Source organism: Belonocnema kinseyi, chromosome 7 (assembly GCF_010883055.1).
Source record: "Belonocnema kinseyi isolate 2016_QV_RU_SX_M_011 chromosome 7, B_treatae_v1, whole genome shotgun sequence".
Lineage (NCBI taxonomy): Eukaryota > Metazoa > Arthropoda > Insecta > Hymenoptera > Cynipidae > Belonocnema > Belonocnema kinseyi.
Window position 1 is genome coordinate 735,926 of NC_046663.1, and position 10,575 is coordinate 746,500.

The 10,575-nt window shown below is 33.2% G+C and overlaps 1 protein-coding gene across 5 annotated transcripts in view; it reads left to right on the forward strand.

Moving 5' to 3' along the window:
• The window catches only part of LOC117177444 (protein bric-a-brac 1), a 261,445-nt gene that overhangs the window by 174,610 nt on the left and 76,260 nt on the right, over nucleotides 1-10,575 (forward strand). The gene's annotated exons all lie outside the window — the stretch shown is intronic.

Genomic DNA, 10,575 nt, shown 5'->3' on the forward strand with positions numbered 1-10,575 from the left:
CTATTTGTAAATAAGCAATCAGTAGCCGGCCGGTCGGCTCTGAACATCCGGTGAGCGTGAAACAGAGGTGAGACAATAATTAATCATTTCAATTAACAGACAATTCGATCGGAACGCCGTACGAGAAGAATATTGGAAACGGGACAGGCCGGAAAACCAGGCTTCAACTCCCCGTTCCCGTCACCCACTCCCACCCGCAGAACCACCAACCCCCAACACCTAACTCCAACTCCAACTCTGGACTTCAGGTTCAACACCGCGACATCGACCATCGAGACTTTTTTTAAAAAGATTTTATCGTTTTTAAGAAACAGAAAGAAAAAACCAAAAGTGTCTCGTATTTTCTGCCTCGACTTCAACTTGTGTCATGATCTATGAAAACTGTGTAAACAGTCTGCCGTTTACATAACGCATTCTTTAAGATCCTATCTTTTGAGTCAATAGAAGGTACAAAATCTTTGACGGGTTCCCAAGTTATCAGTAAAAATGTCTAAGATTGTGGCGGTTTAATCCGTCTGAATCTTCGGATACTCATGAAGATTTTTAAAAGTTTTTATAACATAAATTGGAGACAAGATTTCAAAGGATGCGTTCTGTAAATTTCAGATTTTTGCTCCAATTTTCTTACATCATGACAAGAGTTGAAGTCGAGGTATAACATTCGAAAAATTCTTAATTTTTCAAAGAAAAATTTCTTCAGTTTTATATTCTGAAAAAACCTCTTTATTAATCTTTCGAAGATAGCTTAATGTTTTCGAATTTTCGCTCATTTTATATCCTGAAAATATCACTTATTTAGATTATCATTTTTCGAAGAGTTGCTTTTTTCAACGTACACCTCCCGTAATATCTATTCACGTTTCGTCGTTTAGTTTTATTAGTATTTCTTAACTGAATTGATTGTTATTGTGTATCGTAATTTCTTATCTATATTCTATTCGCGATAAGTGGCCGGCGTGGGTATTTATTTGCGATAGTGTAGATAATGAAAACTACAGAGCACAATACTCACAAAAAAAGTAGCTGTATATGTGAGCTTACTAGTAGATACAGACGGGTTTGGTCAGCCGCTCAGTAAGACGAAACGCATTATTTCCGTTCAAACTGTTCTAGGGGCTACAATTTTGGTTCGATTTTTACTTTCTTTTTTTTAAATCAAAGTGTTTATATATTATATTAATACTTAAAGTTTGAAAAAGTTTTATTTTTGGCGTTTTTTGCAACTTATTGTTGACAAATATCTGCCAAAATTCTGCATTTTTCTCATTATTGACACAGAATTTTAAGACAAGAATTTGTAGCTGGCGGAAGGACGGATAATCTATTTAACCATTTAATAGGAAGCGGCAAGAAAACCAGAAGAAAATCAGCCACGATGTTTGCTGCAGCTTACTTAATGAAATTACTGGACAGCGAAATTCAGATTGAGAAAACTGCTCCACTTCGCGCAAAACATCATCGTCACCAAATAAGGAAGGGGAAAGAAGAGAGCTTGATACCTAGAGGAAAAAAAATTATAAACCACGATGCAGAAACGAGATAATATAATATTAGCAGCCGAGGTAGAGTCACGATAAGAGGTTGAGGGGAATAACTTGATAAAAAAAAATGATTCATCATAGAAACGAAGAGTCAACGATTCAATAAATATTTACAGTAGTATGCATGCGCCTACTGATTTACTCAAACTCACTTTTATGATTATTCTGTGACGCTAGCGAGGTTATATTTTAATGCCAAATTGAATTTAATATCAGAATTTCAAACAACGACAGCTTGCAATCGAAGTAATAATAACAAATTGGCATATCGACAAATTTTAATGGCAAATTGAATTCGATGTCTGGACAGCAAAGAGAGATAGGATGGTATATAAAACATTCGGATTAAATTTATAAGTTACTTAGGTATATTTCATTAATACGTCATCTCAATGCTCATAAGTCTTGAATGATGATAGTCAGGGTTGCTACAGAAGTGTTGGGTCTCCAAAAAAATTTGTTGAGATTTGTATAGGCCTTGGGTAGCTCTTGGGAATCAAGAAACTACTTTTCTCATAGTTTGATCGGGCGGCGGTAGTTCTTGGATGTGCAAGGACACTTTTTGCAATTGGACTGCTCTTCGGTGGTTTTTTGAATTCTAGGAACAATTTTTTAGAATTGGAAACGGCAGAGGTGGTTATTGCGTTTCTTGGAAATTTTTTCAGAGTTGGGAACGGCAGGGATGATTATTAATGCCTCGGGAAAATTTTTGATAGTTGAAAACGACGTTTAGAACTAAAAAATGACTGTGCATAGTATTTTGGGGGTGGTGCCAGTGACAGCCATCTTTATGTCGCCATTTTGTTTGATGCGACAAAGATTAAGTTGGTTAGGGCTAAATTGTCGTCAAAAACGAGGGTAAGGACGAAGATGAGATGAAGGGTGGAAATAAGTCACTACCGGAGGGGTGACAACCGATTTCACACCAATTTCTCGTCTCCGCCGTCATTGGCAAAAAATTATCTAAGCCCTCCTTCTCTTAAAGCGAATCTGTACTTGCTCCTCTCAGCAACCCTAAATTCAAGAGGACCCCGTAATGGCGATTGAAATGGAAATCTAATATCAAGAATATCATTATTTTGCAATCAACATTTAAAGGTATACGAAGGGATATCTTAAAAGAAAAAAAATCATCAAGTATTGTCCCTTAAGATCCATGTAAAACACAAAAGAACAAGTGACTTCTGTCGATGCTCTATTGCAGAACAGGGTTCTATTGATGACTGTCCTTTTAAAAACAACAGCGTTTTTCTGAAATGACGGTTATCCTCACTGTCACCTGTGTCTTTTTAGTTTTCGAATTTTTGGGGGATTGTATTGACCCTCAATAGTAAACCTCTCGAGAAAATGATCTCTTCACTGTGCCAAAGATTTTTGACAAATTATCATTCGATTTAATCGGATTCATTGTGTAGGACCAATATTTTGTGCCGAAAAGTTTGTCATAATTTGTTTCCAATTTCCTTTACCCTAAAGACAGTAACATCGAAATTTCCAAAGAATTAATAAAAAAGCAACTATAATGTTTAAATGTTTCAATAACGATAAGAAGTGCCAATCAAAGCTGGGTTCACAGCAAACATTAAAATAAAATCCTACAAATTTCGTTTTTTTTTTTTTTCAAGTAGTGATTCTTGACACTTTGAATCATGTTTGTATCAATAGAGTTATCCTTAAATTGAGTAATGCTCGAGCATCGTGAGAGGCCGATCCTGCTGGAAAACACAGAAACCCCTGAATTCGATTGGAACGAGCATACCGGAAATACCGAGTAATGCACCAATCAGAATCTGGAATAGTTAGGGGTCTCGGATGATTAGGAATGCACGCAATAACCCCTGATTAATGTGATCGGTGTGTGCTATGCAGTACTACGTATCCTTTGGCTTACACGCACTCACTCTATGCATCGAACATTCGAACACAGTACGATGCTGCACATTTCCTATTCAGGAGTACACATGTATGCACATTTATACTGAGTATATGCATAGAGACTTGCACTCCCACGAACACTCACACACACACACATACACATACGCGCGCGTATAGCAGACGACCTGGCTCTGCAACGAGAGAAGAGGAAAAGGGGTGCAAGGGATGTGGAGGGGGGGGGGGGGGGGGGGGGGGGTGAAGGGGTGACTTGACATGGGATGGGGTTTGCATTTACATAAATACATAACGCGAACACATACAATGTTAGTGCTTGTCAATTCTCGAGCTGGATATTCTGAGTTATGCCAGGGCCTATGCCGCGCACCCCCTGATGTATGGGTCATTTTCCCAACATTTGTGTCTCTATGTGTGTGTTCATGCGCCCTCGCTGTGGGTTGTAAGTGCCAATATCGGAAACACTGTGTTTGTGAATTACATTAAAATATACGGCTTATTGCTAGGTGACAATAAATTGCACTACAACAATTAAGAAACTAGCATTAAATGCACGTGCGTCTGGTATTCACCTTCCTGAATTTTTATTTCCTGATATTAAAGAAATAAACAATTTAAAATACCGTTTTTGTTTTTATTGCTAGGTGACATTAAATTGCACTAAACTTGAGAATTATTAAGGAAATGGCATATAGTATAGGTATACTATAGGTTCATACGCGAGGCGCGCGACCCTGCATTTTTATTTCCTAATATTTAAAACACTGTTCTTTTAACTTTCTTAAAATAATGTATAGAATTCATTAAAAAAGATATTCCTAGATAATAGAAAAATTGACGAAAATAATTTGTTTTTTATCTTTATTATTATCAAATTACAACAACAAAAATTTGTAAATAATATTCACCAAAATTTAGATACTCATACAGCACCCTTGTCCAGGCAAGAAAAATTTGAGTAGTTAGGAACAGCATCGAAACAACGATGATCTCCGTTTGATACCTCAGAAGAGCATCGATGTTTCGTTACTGTTTCTACCTGCTCAAATTAAAAATTTTTATTAAAATATATGGTTTATTGCTAGGTGACTATAAATAAAACTAGGACATTTTGTTTTCAATTTTGATTGGATGAATCTTATTAGCAAACTATTTAGGGGCCGTAAAAAGTACGAATTATGTCTAATAGAATAAAATATAATTTAGTTGTCTTGCATGTAACACGATTTCAGTTTCACACGTGATGCGGTTTTTACGAAGTGCATGCAGTGCAGTTGGAAGTTTACGTAGAAAACACGATATTTTATTAAACACGTCTCAACTTTTTCACGCTTCTTGTGTTTTAATATTTCATCGACCCTTTCGCCAATCAATAACATTAAAATGGTCTGCAAAATTCAACTATTTCTTTGCAGCGTTTCTCGCTTTTATACCTCGCTCGCATAATTTATGCTTTCCATTTCCAACGCATCGACTTAAGCTCGACCACAAATTAAAAATTAACATTGCATGGCGTGTGCTTCTCAAATTATTTTTCCCCTTTCGACAAAAAGTTTTGGTAGTGAAAAAGATCTGTCAAACAAAAAATTAAAGAATTCTCTACAAATCTCTCTGGTACTTTTCTACTTAAAAAAATTTATCGATAAAATGAGCCCTACAACATTAGTATTAAATAGGAATTGCAATATTTTCCAAAAGACGGAGCAAAAACGGAAAACTATATAACTGTTGCTCAATAAATTTTTTTTTTGAAATATTCTAAAGAAGGAGCAGGAGAAGGCGTGGAGGGAAAAGAGCGAGACCTGCAGCAGCGAACCCCGGATATATTCCGAGGCAGTAGCATTTTGTAAATTAAATTTTAAATATTAAAAATTGCCGGTCACTCCCGTCTCTCCTTCGGCTAACCAGTTCCAATAATTTTATGAAAAATTTCAAGTTTTCTCTCCCTCTCTATCGATGTCTCTCATTCACTCATGCATACTGCAGAATGCTTTTGATCGAATACACTGCTCAGAATGAAATATATTGCAATAAAAAGTTTGCCCCCAAGGGACAACCGAAATCTTGTATTCTTTTTTAGCGCGCAAATGGACGTCCTGAATTTATAATCATCAAATTTCCAGGCTTCAAATACAACTTTTATGCGGTCGAGACGCGCTTCTAAAAATGAGTTTTAAAATTGTAAACGAAATTCATTTTTAATTCTCTCTATTTTTGAAAAGTTCAGATATAATTAACATACAAAGATTGCATCTACTTTTAATTGGTTTTATCGGCTTCATAAAGAATTTTTAAATATCACAAATTTATTAAGTGCAACTTGATTAAATAATTCAAGTAAATTGAATAAATTTAGATGCGATGGATATATGGGCCTTATTTTAAGTATTGGAAAAGGGCGCCCCGCGCAATTATTATTTCAGGATAGATGTGCCTCGTTTTTCGAGCTGGACATCGCTGGAGTGAGGCGTGATTATCATTTTAGGTTAGAGGGGCATTTTTCAAGCTGGAAAGGGGGGCGCTGCGTTCATTTTTTTCAGATTGTGAATATTATTTTAGGATTGAGGGGCGTTTTTAGAACTAACAAAGGGTCGCTGTGTGATTATTATTTGAGAATAGAGGGGCATTTTTCAATCTGGTAAAGGAGGGAGGCGCTGTGTAATTATTATTTGAGGATAAGAGGGGCGTTTTTAAACCTAAAAAAACGGGCGCTGTGCTACTATTATTTTAGGATAGAGGGGAATTTTTTAGGGTGAATTAGGGGAAGCCGCGTTAATTTTGTTCAGGATAGAGGGACGATTTTCGTGCTGAAAAGGGGGCACCGCATAACAAAAAATGTTCATTATATTGATAAGTTGTATAAAAAAAATGCACACTCCTACCATTTTTTCATACATTATTAATTAAAAATTGAGGTAAAACTACCAATCAAAAATAATATCTAGTTTTAATGTGAGAATCCCTTAACATTAAATAAAATTCACCTGAAAATAAAGGGGCATTTTTCGAGCTGGAAACGGGATACTGCGGTAATTATTTTCAGAACAGAGGGGCATTTTTCAAGCTGGAAAAGGGAGCGCCGTTCAAAATGTTATTTTAGGGTAGAGGGGCATTTTTTAGGGTGAATTAGGGGAAGCCGCGTTAATTTTGTTCAGGATAGAGGGACGATTTTCGTGCTGAAAAGGGGGCACCGCATAACAAAAAATGTTCATTATGTTGATAAGTTGTATAAACAAATGCACATTTTTAACATTTTTTCATGAATTAGTTTAATTTCGTCCAGTTTATAAAAATTGAAGCAAACTACCAATTAAAAATAATGTCTAGTTTTAATGTGAGAATCCCTTAACATTAAATAAAATTCAATAAAGTTAAATAAATAAATAAATTTTGAGTTTAAGGAAAATGCCTGACTGTTTATGGCGGATAAATTAAATATATAAAATAAATAATAATGATATTAAACGGTATTAATAGTGAGTATAAGATGTACAGAAATTAATCAAATTATTATGTGATTTAAGAATCTTCGATACCAAATCGATTAAATTTAATTGTGCAGAAAGTGCAGCTCCATTTTATTTGTTCACATAAATTGTTACATTTGAAATTTTGCTTCGTTATTTGTGACAAATGTGACATACTTCCTGAAGTGACACCTCATACCCACTATAGATTAGTATTAGATTAGAATTTAGGTTATCTGCTATGTTTTTTTTTATGAGGAACGTTAAATAATATTCTGTAGAAACAGTGATTCATATACTTGTCCGTAAAATTTATCTATATTGCTCTATTGTAAAGGAAGTAAAATAAAAGTTGACTCTAACCTGGGGGAATTAGGTAAAAAAAAATTTCAAATTAATTCACCATTCTTAATCAAATTCAAATTTAAATTTTTAATTTTATTTAGACTAATTTTATATAAAATCTAAATTGAAGTTTAATTAAACTTAAATTACATTTTAATTAAATTTACTTTAAATTTAAATTATATTTTAATTAAATTTAAATTAAATTTAAATTGGGTTGTTGGAACGGTTGTTACGTAAAAACAAGTTTTGAACAAACGCTTGCGAATAGGATCTTATTTGTAATATCTTCATAAAAGTTTTTTAATACACGTTTAAAACTTTTCAGCGTCACATGATGCTATTTTTCTCATTTTCCCTTTCGTCCCGTTCATATCCTACTTTTCCACCAAAATTTCTCATTTCTGCGTTCCTATTTTCTCTTCACTTTTTCCTCTTTCCTCTGCACTTTCACCAATTTCACCCGAATTTCTTATACTTTCCATAACTTTTCAAACTTTTCACTCAGAAGAAAAGCTAGAATTGAAAGGAAAATATTGCATGGTTTCCTTTGAAATATATTTTTTACTTTATTTCTATGAAAGTAAAAGTAAGATGAAGAAAATTTGACGCAAAAGTTCAATTTCCGAATGAGGTATTTTAACTCTAAACGATTTTCTAATATTGGAAAATAATTCTGTGTTTAACATTTATCTATCACACTGCAGTCAGTCAGTATCTTAATTTACGAAATCGGTAACTGAATTTTTCACTTAAAAAATTAATTTTTATAGAATATTAAAAACATTATAAAAAACTTGGAAGAAAAATAGGACAAATTTTAACAGATATTTAGGTTTTGAAAAAATTTGATAAACAATTTAAAACTTGAAGAGATTTCCGAAAATTTTAAAGAAATGTAGATTTTTGAAGATTTTGAAAAATGAGCCTGGCAAATTTCCCGATGTTTTTGTAAATATGCAGCATTTTTGGTAAATTTGAGTAAAAATTCTAATCATTGTGAACTGATTTGAATGAAACAGGTACAATGTTAATTAAGTTTACGAGTAGAGTATTTTTAATAATAATTTTAATAAAAATTGTATTTAATTGTAATTTTGATCGTTGGTATCAATTCCGTTGGGATTAGATTCGTAAGGGATTTTTCTCTTCCTTTTCGCTTCGGGTTACCGAACTTTTTCCAACTCCCGCCTCGACTTGATAAATGATTCATACCAGTCGCTCGCTCTTACGTAGGAAACCGGTAAACATTAATATATTATACTTACTTTAATGTTATATTCATATATAGTTTTAAATACCTATACTATCTCGCGGCTTATGAATAAAAAAAGCACCAAGATATATGTTTATTCAAAACAAAGGAATAGGAAATAAAATGAACTGTAGAAAAAGTGTTTAAAATATTAACAAGAGAGGCGAGTTTTCATTGCTTTCTAGACGCAACACTGACAAAAAGTGACAGTCATATCTCCTTCATTAAACATGAAATTCACGTTGAATTATTAATGAGCGATGGAATATTTTGAGAAATAAATTTAATGCGCGGCGATTCCCACGAGAGGATGGAATTTTTAGCCAGCTGTTTCCACTTAAAAAGTTTCTTGATGATGGAGGCACAATAAATAATAAATGGAGATTTATAAGAATTAGAGGAAAATTGAAAGGCTGCAAACAAATTGTCTTATTGTTTCTGAATTGAAAATAAAGTCCCTACAGAGAGAAATCGACATATTGTGACCTTTGACCGACACGACAAATAAAACATATTTTAAGATTTCCCAGCGGATCCCTTTGAATTCTTCACAAGCCCTGGCGAGAAGCGAGTGAGAGCTATTAAATATTAAAAAGTTAAAACCATTCCACGCCGCTCAAATATTGAGCGTCTAAAGAATCGCGCTTGTTACTTATTAACGAAAGGAACGGCGCATTATCTCGCTCGCGAGAATATTAATAAAAATATATACTGAAAGAAAAAATTTCTATAATAAAGTACAAAGCAACTAAAAATAAAACACGAGTACAAACGAATTAAAAATACAAATGAATTAAATATGCAAATTAAATAAAAATAAATAAAAATAGAATAACATTTAAAAAGTAGAATTTAAACTTTGGGGATTTAAAACCTAGGGTGACTTCTGACTTTGAGAGACTTGGAAAAGGCGATATAAAACTTAGGGTGACTTTAAAGGCTAGAGAAAGCTGGAAAAGAGTGATTTTAAACATAATGTGACTTGTGAGACTGTGAGGACTGGACAAGAGATTTTATATTTAAGGCCATGTGACGAGTGGGTCACGTGACAAATTCCTACCTTACCGCCACATTTTTTATTTTATTTTTATTTGTTATACTAAATAGGAAGCATTAAGAAAGGTGGGTCTGGTTCTACATTTTTATAATTATGAAAAAAGTTTGTTTTTTTGTAAATATTTATTTTTTATTTTTTTATAATTACGAAAATTCAGGACGAGACCCACCAACATAGTGACATTACACTCAGGGCTGATTTTTGGGTGTGAACAAGGAGATTTTATGAAAACAAAAATGAAATAAAATCACAAATGAAATGAAAATGCAAGTGAAATAAAAATACAAATGGAGTGAAATGACAATTTAATGAAAATTATGTAAAAAAAATAGGCGCTCAATTACAGAGCACATAAAGAATCGCCTTCGTCATTCTGTAATGAAAGGAATGTATTATCTTGCTCGGCAGAATATTAATAAAAATATATACCTGCTGTAACAAAAAAAATTCAATAAAATTATTCACGTTGCGATAAATATGAGAATAAAAACTATATCCTCTCATTCAGTTTGTGTAACTTTAATTGGTATTTTATTGACTTTTGCATTATATATTCGAACGTCGTTGCTATTTCTAATATAATGTTTCAAGGCTGACTGAATAAGAATTTCAAACTGTGCATAGCATTATCGTACTCATTTATTTCAGTCCAAGCAATGTAGCCTGTAATTCAAAACACATTTAATGCCAAGAATATTAAATACTGCAATAATTGAGTAGCGATGAAAGTAAAATATGATCTTATGCGTGGAAAACAAGTTACCAATAAATGATGAGAAGGTGTATAATAATGAAGTTGATTTTTTTTATGCCGCATAAATGACATAATAGATTGAAGAGGCGAAATTCAGACGCTTAATACATATAATATAAATTCATCATGAAGTCAAAACAATTATTTTAAGGTGGCTTGGGCGTTTTTTAAAAAAATCACAGGCAGTTCTGAAAATTTGATATTATCGAAAGAAAATATACTAGATCACTTTGCAAAAAAGAAATACTAAGGTTGACGATGAAATT